We start from the raw sequence: 13410 nt of genomic DNA on the forward strand, positions 1-13410 counted from the left end.
AATTACAAAAAGACAATTCAAAAGGGGCTACTACCGATAAGCACCTTTGGGAACAAGAGATATGAACTGACCAAACAAAATAATGAATAACTCACTTTCAGCATGACACCTTAAGGCGAGACAAAGACTCCGCAGGAGTACTTTATCATTTCTTATTTCTCTACATTAGAAATGCAGAGAACGTCTCATATATCTAACATTTTAGACAAGGTATGACTGTTTTTGTGTGTGTGTCTGGGAAGGCTGATTCTTTTAACTAACTTAATTATTTCATGCTGTCCAGACGTATTGAATCAATTCAGCTTCTTTTGATTCACCTTTCCAAAAATGTCAATTTTGTAACTATTGTAGCAGCAACTTAGACATTGACAAAATAGATTTAATAAAACAAGATGCAATATCACAAAAACAACAGAAATACTGTCAAGGGTTTCCTTTGAAAAGGGCACAGGCCCAGCAGCTATCATAAGGGAAGCTAGGTTAACTTTCCTCCTGCTTTCAACAAAGGGTCACCTGTTTAAATCCTCACTGACTGTTGGTAGCAACTGCTAAAAACAATCTAAGAAATGTTACTTTCTTGTTTGAGTTCCGACAAAAGATCTCGTAACCGTGAGATCAGGATGTCAGAATTATGAGAAAAGTTCAGGTATAGTTAACAATCGTTGCCAACCTAGGCTATAGGATGAGACAGGGGGCAATGATGTTGCTATCACATTTAGTCTGCTTCATGGGAAATATGAATGTTACTTAATGTGGATGGCTTAACTATTAGTACTGTATGTCAACACTGTACTGTGTTGATTTTGTAGTGCCGGCCCGCTTCTGCCGCCACAGTGTCAGAAATAGGGTCGCGGTTGCCTTTTGAATTGTCCTGCTGACATAATGCCCCCCCGTTGGCTGCTGCTCACATTGCAATTTAACAACATGATTGGTCCAGTTAAACTCCTCATACGGTCGTGTTGATGGAGTTTATTGTCAAAACGTTGCTTTCTTCCGCTGCAGCATCACTTCTGTACTAAGATAAATTAAAGTTGATTCAACTTTTCCTGATCTCGTATTTATGAAATGAGGCGTCTAACATTGTTTTTTCTTTTGTGAATGCAATGCGCTACCGTAGGAAACTTCTTGGCTTGAGCTCAAAATAGAAGTCAAGTAGCCAAAAGTTAGAGGTACAAAATTCACTATTTCAAAACTGCAACCCAAACTTCCCCCAGCATTGTTTCAATGTCAAACTCTAACCTGTTTGTAGATAGGTCTCCTTCATGTATAACTTCCAAGGAGGGCACAATAATGTCCTCGCTCTTATGTTTTTGCATGAAGCCCATATTTGCATTTTAGGACATAGTGCTCGTTTCACAAAATCTCCGGAGACTGGGCTGTAAAGTAGAGTGACAGATTGCCCTTTCCTGCTTCGTGGAATGCTTTGGCAAAGGTAGCTTGCTGACAAGAAACACTCAGTGCAATAATAATTACAATGAACGGAAGTATTGATAGTTATTTATGAGACAGGTCTCACATTAAACAGTCTCATAGATTAGGCGTGAATGTATCCAGTCTAAATGGTGTAATATAACGTTTCTGCAATATTGCTTTTCCAAAGACTCACTCCAACCCATAAGTGATAATTCATGGCGAGGGAGAGAGAGATCCAGAGCAAAAGTATGAGAGAGAGAGAGAGAGACAGACAGAGAGAGAGAGAGAGAGAGGGAGAGAGAGAGAGTGCAGCCCGTTAGTTAGTTGAGCTCTTTATAAATGTCACATGCATCCTCTTTTAATGAACAACAGGGGTTAAACAAAGAGACACAGAAATGCTGTCACAATTAGGGCTGCACAATTAATCGCAATCTTACCAAATTAAAATATGGACTAGTGCAACATCCAAATTGCAAGGGGGGGGGGGGACTACATTATTTGGTAGAGGCAAAATATGTGTCAAACCATTCTGGAATAGTTTGACACATATTAAAAGGAGCATAATATGTGAGCTTTAAACCAATCACAATCATCTTGGGCTGTGCTAAGTGCAGTGCAGAGCCACGGTGCCTCTGCAAAATAGCCTTGTTTTAGCATATTCTCATGAAAATGGCGTATGAATGACACGCCAATTTGTATGCCATTATTGGCGTGTTATCAAGCTGCATACTCGTTTTTTTGTAACGGACACCCGGCTGAAAAGAGGGACATTTGGCAGAATTTCCGGCGGCACCGGAGCAATCCCGGAAGTGGAACATCGTGGATACAGACTACAATACACAGACACATACCATCAGCAATATCCTACACGTCACTTGGAGCAGAGTGCACCATAGGGGAAAGTGTGAAGAAAGACAACAGAGCAGTGTGTTATTTTCTGTAACTCCGTGTTGGAGCTTTGAGGAAGGAAAGGACCTAACAAGTGCTCTATTGTTGCTTTTGTTTGTTCCCAGGAAGGCTTTACAAGAGAGTGTAATACTCTCTTATTGTTCCCTCCCAACGCCACACAGCATGAGGAACTTCAAAGCACTAAGCTGCTGACAGTTAAGCACACAGTGAGACTTCAGCATGCATGCCCACACACAGACCCTGCGACGGTGCACGACACAAACACACTGTTAAGTGAGCAGCAGTCGCGGTGCGTAAAGATCCAACTAATGAGTCAATAGACGAAGTGAAACAGTAGCTACGTTTCCATCCACTTGTCAAATTATCTGAAGTTCGGGGAAAAAAAACTGCAAAATCAGCTGGTGAAGGGTGTGTTCCAACCAACGACTTTAAAGCCAATAAAAACCTATGGTGATGACATCACTTGCTGTTTTGCGGTCATATTGGTCTACTGAATAGATTTGAGACATTTTAAGGTAGTGTCATTAATTTTCAATACCAACTAATGATCAATATTGCACAAGTTGTAATATATTCAGTAATATAGTGCTTATGTGCAGCTGCGAGACAACTCTCTTTTTTGAGACATGTGTTGCTGACTCTAACCTTTGTAGCCCATTTCCTTTGCGAGTTCCTGATAAAAGATGGTATTTCTTAGATTCTTAGATCTAAAATAGCCGTTATATTTTGCTCGTAAATTAAATTCAAAAAGTCTCTTGTCTCCTCGTTCGTCCACTTCCATCTATATTTATTGAGACCAGCCTTGTGTGCAGACAGAGTGGAAATTAACTAAAACTTCTTCTTCTTTGTTTTGTGACGGGTTGCAACCATAAAATGACCTAAAACTTAATCACAATTCATTATTTATTCGGCCAATAATGTTTCCATCAGCGTTTATCGCATAAGCCGTATATCGATCAAGATAAAATCTGATGAGACCGACCGTATTTCCTTTGAGTCGATATTCAAGAAATTCAATTAAATTGTACTGGTTCCATAAGGCATTTTTCATTCAATATCACTTAAGTGACTTCCAAATAAAACCCTGGGGAAGCGCTTTAATGTGACACCGCTGACACATATCCAGAATCCAAAAAAGAAGAAATAAAAAAACATGTTTCTCTCACAAACACACGTTGCTGGAGATAATGAAGCAGCGAGTTTGTCGGGGAGATTAAAGCTCTCGAGGCCTTGGCCGCACATAGTGAATATTGACTGAATCTGCAATAACAATCTCACAAAGGAGAGAAAACACACGAGGCAGAGGGAGGAAGAGCTAGAGGAGAGAAAATATGATGAAATGAGGTAATAAAGGAGAAAAAATCCAAGGACACCAGGCGCCTGAGAACCTGAGAGCGGAGTCAAAGAGACAAATGGGACATGAATGGATGCAGATGGGATGCAAAGAGGCATGACATCAGAGGAAGGCGATGCAACCTGAGAGATGGAGCGACGACGGCATCAAAGGATGAGTAATGCTAAATTTATTCCCGTTCTCCATCTACTCCATCTAACTTCCCTTCATTCTTACATATTGCAAACAGCTCTCCATCAACATGAGATGAGATTTTTGCATTTCCTCTGGTCACTTAAAACATATAAGGATATACTGTTATAGCTTTGTCAATAGCAAAAGGAATTTAGATCAAACAATACCATAGCTCGGTTCATTTTGCTCTACTAGTCCAGTCATTTTATGAAAAAAGGTAGAACAAATTGCAACAGAAGTAAACTCAACTGATTTTGTATCCTTAATATGTCCTGAATAAGAAAAAAAAAAAAAGAATCCAAGAAAAGGAAATATAGCCTAGTCATACGCATATTCATTATTTTTCTCATGTGAATAGAATTAACATTTTAACCTTCAGATATCAATATGAAAATTACTCAGTTGATTATTTACATTAAGACAAACAGAAAATGTAACAAGTTTTTGGAAATTGTTGTTTTGTTGTTAACCCAAACCAAAGGTGCATAATCTAATTCCCAGAGTCAGAACTAAACAGGGGGAAGCAGTGTTCAGTTTCTATGCTCCACATATCTGGAACAAACTCCCAGAAAACTACAGGTCTGTCGCAACTTGTTTTTAACATTAATATGCGTCCCCCCCCAGCCTGCCTATGGCCCCCCAGTGGCTAGAAATGGTGATAGGTATAAACCAAGCCCTGGGTATCCTGCTCTGCCTTTGAGAAAATGAAAGCTCAGATTGGCCAATCTCGTCCCCTTATGAGGTCATAAGGGGAAGGGTTACCTCTGATTTCTCTGCTTTGCCAGGGGACCACTAAGGCCTTTATAAAAGAAATTCCAGATCCAGTATTAGGGGATCACTAAGGTCTATATGAAAGAGACTTCAGATATAGTATTAGGGACCACTACGGTCTATATAAAAGAGACTTCTTATACAGTATTAGTGGCCCCCTAAAGTCTATATAAAAGCATCCAAAGAGCACCATGTCATGGAACCATTCATTGTTGTGAGTCTGAGGAAGGACAAAAGGTAGGTCCTGTTCCCCCATCTCTGCAATAATAATAAATAAAGCGGTCTTGATTATGGAAAAAAATCATAATCACAAATGTGTTTGGTCAACACTGAAATCACGATTATTTTTAAACGATCACTCATTGACTTTTAGAAAGACAGTGAATTTATTGTGGGCTGAAATTTGTGCCACCATAAACTGAATTTGAATCATTTACATTTCAATTGTAATTGCTAAACTGGAATATTTGCGTTGAAAAACTGAATATGGGATCACATGATTTGAAAATTGTAATGTTCAATTTGAATCATTGCATGGAAAAAAGTGAATCTGAAAAGTGTAATTTGAATTTATTCATTTGAAATTGAAGTCTGACCCTGTATGCTCTATATATCCTAGATACAACTCTATATATAACTTCACATACAGTTATCACAATTCACTTTCAAGTTACTGTGATAGACATCCGGGTAAATGAAGGATGAGGGAAGAGCAATGCAATTATTCAACTTTAGCAATTCAGATTCTAATATAAATGATTGAAATTCAGTTTTTGGTGGCACAGATTTCCTCCCGTACAAAACGCCTTGAACTGTGAGATTTCCCTTAATACTTTTCATGTTGAACTTTTTGAATTCCCATTAAAGTATACTTGCTAAATGTAATGTGCATAACAATTGTTTTTCTTGATTACACTGTTTGTGTGTAAGTAACCAAAATCGAAAATACATTCAAAATTCAATTAAATGTACAGCCCTAACTAGTTGTTGAACAGGGTTACTCTCTCTTTCTCAGTTGTCTTCAGCCACGGGCTCATTGACACTGATATGAATGCTTTATTTTACAGCATTCCTGCCCTCCCTTCAGTCTAACCAGGATGACAGTGATGACTATGTCCATTGCCATGCACTCCTAACCAGAGGATACAACGCAGCACACGTCACACACCTATGGAGAAGAAAAGAAGACACAAGTCCCATTCTGTTTCTTTCTCATCCAGAAACAATGTCTTTACATAGTCATCCTGCCTCCATCCAATCTGCTGCCCATCTTTCTTCCTTCATAACCAGACATGTGTGACAGAAATCTTTGTAAAGCGTTCTGCACGAATGAGCTTTGCACTACTTTGAGCTCAAGTGGTATTCCCCTCATTAACAACACAATGACATGTCAATTGTGTTTTTGTGTTGTCAAACCAGCTCACACTTCAAACTCAACTGTTACAATGATGAAAAGCCTAGGTCTGAAATCCTGCTTCTGTCTGCCTCAGCTGTTTCTCTTCTGCATCACCATACCCCTCATTCTTCCAGTCAAATAAATCTTACAAAACCAAGATATGCACGTCAAGTCGTTATATATATTATTTATTTTTTTATTTGCGTTGAGGAGTTAACCTCTATATTATGGGCTACCAACTGAGGTATCTAGGCGCCCATACTATAGAGGCTCCTTGACGCAGTGTGCCCAGCTTTTGACTCCGACCTGCGGCCCTTATCTGCATATTATTCCCCTTCTCTCTCCCCTGTCAAAAATAAAGGCTGAAAATGCCAAGAGGCTTTACAGAAGTACAGCTTACGATCCTCTGTTTGACCCTTGCTGTGGTTAAGGAAATCATGGCAATTCATCCAATTAAATAGTTGTTAAGATAATTCAGTTTGGGACAAACTGGTCGACCGACTGAGAAAAGCAACAGACTGACATTGCCTTAGAGCCACCCTGCTGGTGTAGCTGAAAACCTCATACAGCCTTTGATACGTACATTGTAATTGTGGGCAACGTGACCTCTTCACTCTCACTTGAACTGTGTAGAAAATGTTAGAGAAATGTTAACAGCTCCTAAGTAGCTAGACTGCCAGAGAGACCTTCGCAGGAAAATGACTCAAGGTCCTTTTCAAACTTGACACGAGCATATTAAATTGACAGAGCATTTATAAATTGCATAGAGTGTAAGAGGCTTAAGATACAGAGATCGACATATATGAAGTGGATTGGGGGGGGTCACAGAGAGACAGAGAGCGAGTAAGCTCCTACTGTAAATCAGGTCTGACGAGTGACCTTTGTAGCCCCGGACAGAAAAGGTTGCATGAATGGTGAAGAAAATGGGTCTATCTGTCACTTACTAGCTGGCTATAAATGATGGTGTGTGTGTCTGTGTGTGTGTGTGTGTGTGTGTGTTCCCCTGAGGTTTTGGCCTAGAAAAGTTGGTGTATTTTTCTTTTCATCCACAGAAAATAAACAATACATTGTTCTCTGTGAAAATCCCTTTATATATTTTCTCCTTCATGCTTAGTAAAGGATGTTCTGTGGTGTTGCACATTAGCTCTGTAGATCAGGTATTTCTGATCTGTAGACTATGGGTTATCAAATATAAAAGCATTTTCCCTAACCAGGGACTGTGAAATAAACATACAGTGTACAAGTAGGTTATATGCCAGTTGAAATGGCAAGAGATGCATCACTTTCAAATAAATGAATAACTAAATAAATAAATATCCACTTTGCTTTTGTGCTTCTCGTAACAATACAAGTGTCAGGTAGGTCTTTTGAACTCTGAGAAAGTGAATTATTGATTATTGTTCACAGTTTGCAACAGCAGCACAGGATAAAGAGTCGCTACGGTAACCGCCTACAAAAAGTATGCTCCTGCTCCATTAACATAACCTGCAGGAAAGAAATGCATCTCTGTGTTGGTGACCCTGTTGGATGCAAAGGGATCTCTTGGAAGTGCAGCACCGTCGCAATGACCAAAAAAAGAAGCAGATTACCGCCTTCAAAGCAGTGGCATACAATTAAGTAGCATTTGTCAGGTGGTTCAAATCCCAGTTACCCATAATTATATTCACAGTCATCAGCACCTCTAAGGCAGTTTAATAAGAAAATGCTTTGTCAGAGGGCATGGTGGCCGTGCTGAACAGCTCAGCTATTATTGCTGGCAACACTAATTTACATCCCAAACTACACCAGTTGCACATGCCCTTGATACTCCCTTAAGTCCCCTATGCCCCTGTAGCGTCAAATGTGCTAAATTAAGCTTACTGTATTTTACAAACCTCAGCGACCCATGATATCTAATAAACTATTAATGGAGGGAAACACAGGCATCTCATTAGGAGGTTGCCAAAAGCAAGAGAGACTCACACACACACACACACACACACCCCCACACACCCACACCCACCCATCTCTGGAGCTGGACATTAATGATGTTCCAGCTGGTTTTAACTACTATTTATTTATTGAGGGAGTACTTGTGCAGTGGAACCTGATGAAGATGTTTGGGGAATTCTTATGTATTAATTAACCTGCAGTGTTAGTCTTTTCCTGGAGGAGGATGCGGAGCAAGGGCAGGGCCCTCACATTTTTCACTCATGTGCACACACATGCACGCACGTACGTACCCATTTCTTGAGTCTACAGAGGAAAAAGGGCTATTTAAATGGCAACTTGGTGACAATGTGCTGTGATTGACAGTAGAAGGAGGGGGGTGATGGGAGGATTCTGTCAGCGACTGATAACAGCTGTCTGCTTCACTCACAAGAAGGAGAGAGAGACAGTAAGTGAGAGACACAGACACACACAGACACCCACACACACACGCATAAACAGATGCACAGTAATGCGTGCACATATCACATATACCCTTGCATATATTTCAAATTAAAGTTGCTTCTTGCGTCATGCATAAGTTACGTAATGCATGTGGCAGGAGGTAGATTACATAGTCCATGGTGTTAATTTCCATCAGCACAAATCCATTGTAGCCTGACACTGCTCTGTACCCCAGATGATAAGCAGAGATGCAGAGATGCAAAGAGAGAGAGAGAGAGAGAGAGACACACACACACACAGACTTATTTAACATTCATCGGACTGAGTTTGGGGTAATGAACAGGAGTCAACAATGAATTATGGATCATATTCTAATGGTTGACTTACCCCTCTCATTACTGGCATGCTAATGTGATTGGGAAACAAATGATTACCAGCTTTATTAGAAAGGGGAAAAGAGCAGCAGAGAGCAGGGGCTCATGATCCCCAAGACACTCCTTAAATGTTTCATATAAATATATATATATATGTGTGTGTGTGTGTGTGTGTGTGTGTGTACACATGTAGGGAGAGAGAGACCATATGTAGACTTTGGACACCACCCAAGGTCTTAAAACAATTCCTTTCATCAATTTCTGTATTACCAACATTATTGTAACACATAGCTCAGGGCTGGGTGATTACTTTACATCACATGTTATTTAGCTGACGCTTTTATCCAAAGCCACTTACAATTACTATATGTCAAAGGTTGCACGCTTCTGGAGCAACTAGGGGTTAAGTGTCTTGCTCAGGGACACATTGGTTGATGTATCGCAGTGGGACTCAAACCCAGATCTCCCACACCAAAGGCATGTGTCATATCCACTGCGCCCCTCACCACCTGCAAAAGTGTTAAAAAGGGCAAATTTCCCATAATGAATTCCTCAGCAACACAAAATACATATAATAACAGTAGTTCTGCCCCAATCTGCCCAGAACTACATCTCCCATCTGATGTAATACGTAGGAGTGCATGCATTCACACCCTCAGGCACTTATCACAGCACTGGTCAAGGTAGAGACATCTCAGGCAATCCATCTCTCAGCTTATTGGCACCAAAAGACTTGCTTTTATGTTTTTCCCAGAGATTTATGAGCGACTAAAGCCGTGCATGAGAGCGTGTGTGTGTGTGCGCGCGCATGAATAAATACATTAGCAGCACATGCACACCTTGCAGTCTGAAAGGGATCAGGTTGATGTGCTTATTGACACCTCGACTCCCTCTCATTTCTTCCCCTCACCATGTCCCTTCTCCCCTCCCACTATCCATCTATCCCTCAATCCATCACCTTCCTTTAAAAGCCTGTTAGGAAACCCAATACCTTTCATTAGCACAAAAAGATTAGCTTTTTAGAAGGAGGGGTGTGTGCGTGTATTTGTGTGCGTGTGCGTGTGCACAAACAATGGGTGGGAGGGATAAATAAAGATAATCAGAGATGCCTGTGCCAGACAGCCACTTAGCTTAACCTACAGTGAGGTGAGCACGTTCAAACATGAGCGCACAGTTACACACATGGTTACACACCACACAAAACAGAGGGCTTTGGAACAGTTTGAAGAGTTTCATTCCAAAATAAGATATCCACCATTAGGGAGAACTGACATTGGCTTTTACAAAATCATTGCTGGCATGAAAGCAAAGCCGGTTATGGATTAGAATTAAAAGTTATGAGTCATCTTAATCACTTTGCTGGCAAAATACTCTTGGTTTTGATGATACAATCATTCAGGTGGTTGAAATGTTCACTGATGAATTTTAGATAGCGTTAAATTGGGGTGAAATAGCATGAAAGACATCATAAAGTCATTGATTGAGAAGAAAATCATACTCATAATACTTTATATACTCATAGAAATATTTTTGGAGAATCACATACATAATTGGAAAAGACAGATGATCTTCAATCTTCCAACAGATGCTCTTATGTTTGAGGTTCAGACCCTCAACTAAGACATGTCTAAATGTCAGTTAACGCGAAGGAAGAGCCTTTCCATATTCTTTCAAAATAAGCAGACGAATATTGCTGCACAAATTCCAATGTGTCTGGTTGAGGTCTGTATTTATTGTAACGGTTGTGATTCTTGGACCCTTATACAGTAGTTACTGAGCTTGTTGGCCACTGGGGGGGCAGCACAAAAACCTGTAAACGTAACATTGACTAAATTAACCCATTCAATTAAATATCGTCAATATATTAGCAAGTTGCTGCCCGCCCGGTATTTTCATTCAAGCCATTCAAGTCAGTGCTTGATATTCCCCCCCCTCCACACCACGGGCCGTCCCACAAGCGTGTTATGATCGCGCCCCGCTAAAGACATACAACAGTTCTATTTTCATGCAAGCCGGGGGCCATTCTGGGTGCCCACAGCTAGAGAATCCTGTCAGTTTACCAAACAACCCCCCCCCCCCCCAATCGTATAAGTCTCTTCTACAACACCGCAGACAATGAGAGATTCATCCTGGAGGTGGAAACATTTTATCAGGAAAACGCCAGGAAGAGAAGACATGGAGATAATTACGGGAGTGCTTGGAGTGAAAGTCAGATACTAGTTTAATAAACACATGGTAGTTCTGTTCTACATACAGAAGTCAGGCAGCAAGACGCTCCTCTTCTGAGAGACTCCCTGTCTGGAAATTGGCTGTAATGCATGTGCCAATGTCCAACAATCATTCTCTTTTTAGTTTTGTGGTGTCTTCCAAGTCCTGAGAACATGTCTTGCTCTTTAGCTGCTAAATGCTGCACTATAGCTTTATTTCCACTGCATGGTGCGGCACGCCTTGAAAACCCTTTGAAACTCTTTTCTGGTCTTCCACAGGCAAAAGTCGCTGATTGTACCTGGTACTTTCTGTGGTACCACCTCTTCCGGCGAGATGAGACGTTACTAGAAGGTGGAGTAAAAACACTGCAGACCACTGATTGGCCAGAGAGAATTGTCACTAGCATTTTGCAATAGCCAAGCTAACGTCAGTAACAATCAGAATTCTTTTATTTATCTGACCAGATGTTAAAAAACGGATATCCGATGCATTATTTTGTATTTATCTATTTCAATTCTGAGCCCTGAATGTACGTGATGTCTTGTTTTTACTGATTTATTGTCTTTAATGAACGAAGACCTCCCCAGTTCATTGTATGTTACCATGTACAATGACAATTAAAAGGCTATACATTTATTTATGTATCTAATCATCGCCTGTATATTGACGGGTTCCTATCTGCAGAGGAAAAGGACATTGAGAAAAGCACCACGGTATGGATGTGGACCATACCGTGGACATGAGGCATGTACTCTTTAGCTAGTCGCCAGCTTTGTCTGTCTGCCATTTGGTGCTGGACAGAAATGTGCGCCGTGTTAATCAGAGCTTTTGTGCTGTTAATAGCTGCCTGCTGCAGTGTGCTGGCTTCATCACATGAGCGACCCCTTTCACATTACACATTGACTCACTGTCAATATTAAAGCAGAGATTAGTTCAGCTTGAACTTTTCCGTAATGTACTGAAGCAGCGTGCTTTGAATTGTTGTTGGCTTTATATAACAATTCATCCTGTAGTTAACCAAGTACCCTAAATGCTTTTGACTATCAGCATTATCACTTCATGTGACATTAGACAATGTATTTTAGCTATAAGATGCATTTAATGTGTTTTATTTGTAATTAAACCAGATTTTTTAAAGAAAGACATCATTTTACAATATGTCTCCTATATGCCCAATGTTTAAGGGTTTCTGGAGCAAATTCTTCTACAAGCAATGTCGTTTTCTCATTTATTCACAACAGAGTTTGAGGTAGCACGAACACACACACACACACACACACACACACACACACACACACACACACACACACACACACACACACACACACACACACACACACACACACACGCACACACACACTACAGTATATACTCATGCCTTCACCTAATACCCATCAGCTTTTGGGACAGAGGAAAATCTATATTTCATCTGAGAAGCTGAGGTGTTTGTGCACACGCTGAGTTTGTTTGTCATTAGGCCTAACCCCTGTGGCTCGCCTAATCAGGTTGCTGCGTATGTGTGTGTGTTTAATTCTGTCTGTGAAGGTTTGAGAAAAGGGAGAATATGACTCTGTGTGTCCGTGTTGTTGTGCGAGTGTAGAAGAGTGAGAGATGTGGGCGACAGAATCGTGCAAACACACACTTGAGGCCGAATTAAAGTTATCGATCGGCCATGGCATGCTCTCACACAGAGATCAAAGCTTAACCCTGATCAATGATCAAATCAAATGTTTGTTGCTATGTGCTGTATTTTATACTCAATATCTCAATTTCCATCTTTGTAGACAGCTACATTAATATTCTTAGACTTAGCAAGCTCGATCTTAACCATTTGGCTTTGATGCAAAAAGCCTGCCATGCTAGGGGCTCTATGAGGCTGTACTGGGCTGGGAGATATGGAGAAAATCAAATATCACGATATCCTCCACCAAATACCTCAATGGCGATATTGCGACGATATTGAAAGAAATATTCTCACAATAAGAGTTTAGAGAAATAATCGTCAATATTATATAAAGACAAAGTGGTTAAAGACAGAATAACAGAAAAGCTAGAAGTCAGGTATGTTAAAAAATGACATCACTTCACTGTAACTTTAAAACCAGGACAAGACAACACTATATTACAATTTACCATATCCAAAATCTTAGACGATATTCAGTCTTCAATCACCGTATCAATATCATATTAATATATTGCCTATTTATTGCCTATCAGCAGATATACTCATAATAACGTGTTTATGTTTTGCAGATTTCTTGTTTATCATGTTCAACTTCTTACTTTAGCATGTCTGGATGCTATTGTTTGCCAATTGGCACTACACACAAAACTAAAGCTGGGGTTTGGTCATTTGGTCACAAACTAAAAGCATTACACAAATTATAAATTTGACTTGATGAAGGTAGATTAAACATTCTGGGATCAACAGTCCATCC

Source organism: Etheostoma cragini, chromosome 12 (genome assembly GCF_013103735.1).
Source record: "Etheostoma cragini isolate CJK2018 chromosome 12, CSU_Ecrag_1.0, whole genome shotgun sequence".
Lineage (NCBI taxonomy): Eukaryota > Metazoa > Chordata > Actinopteri > Perciformes > Percidae > Etheostoma > Etheostoma cragini.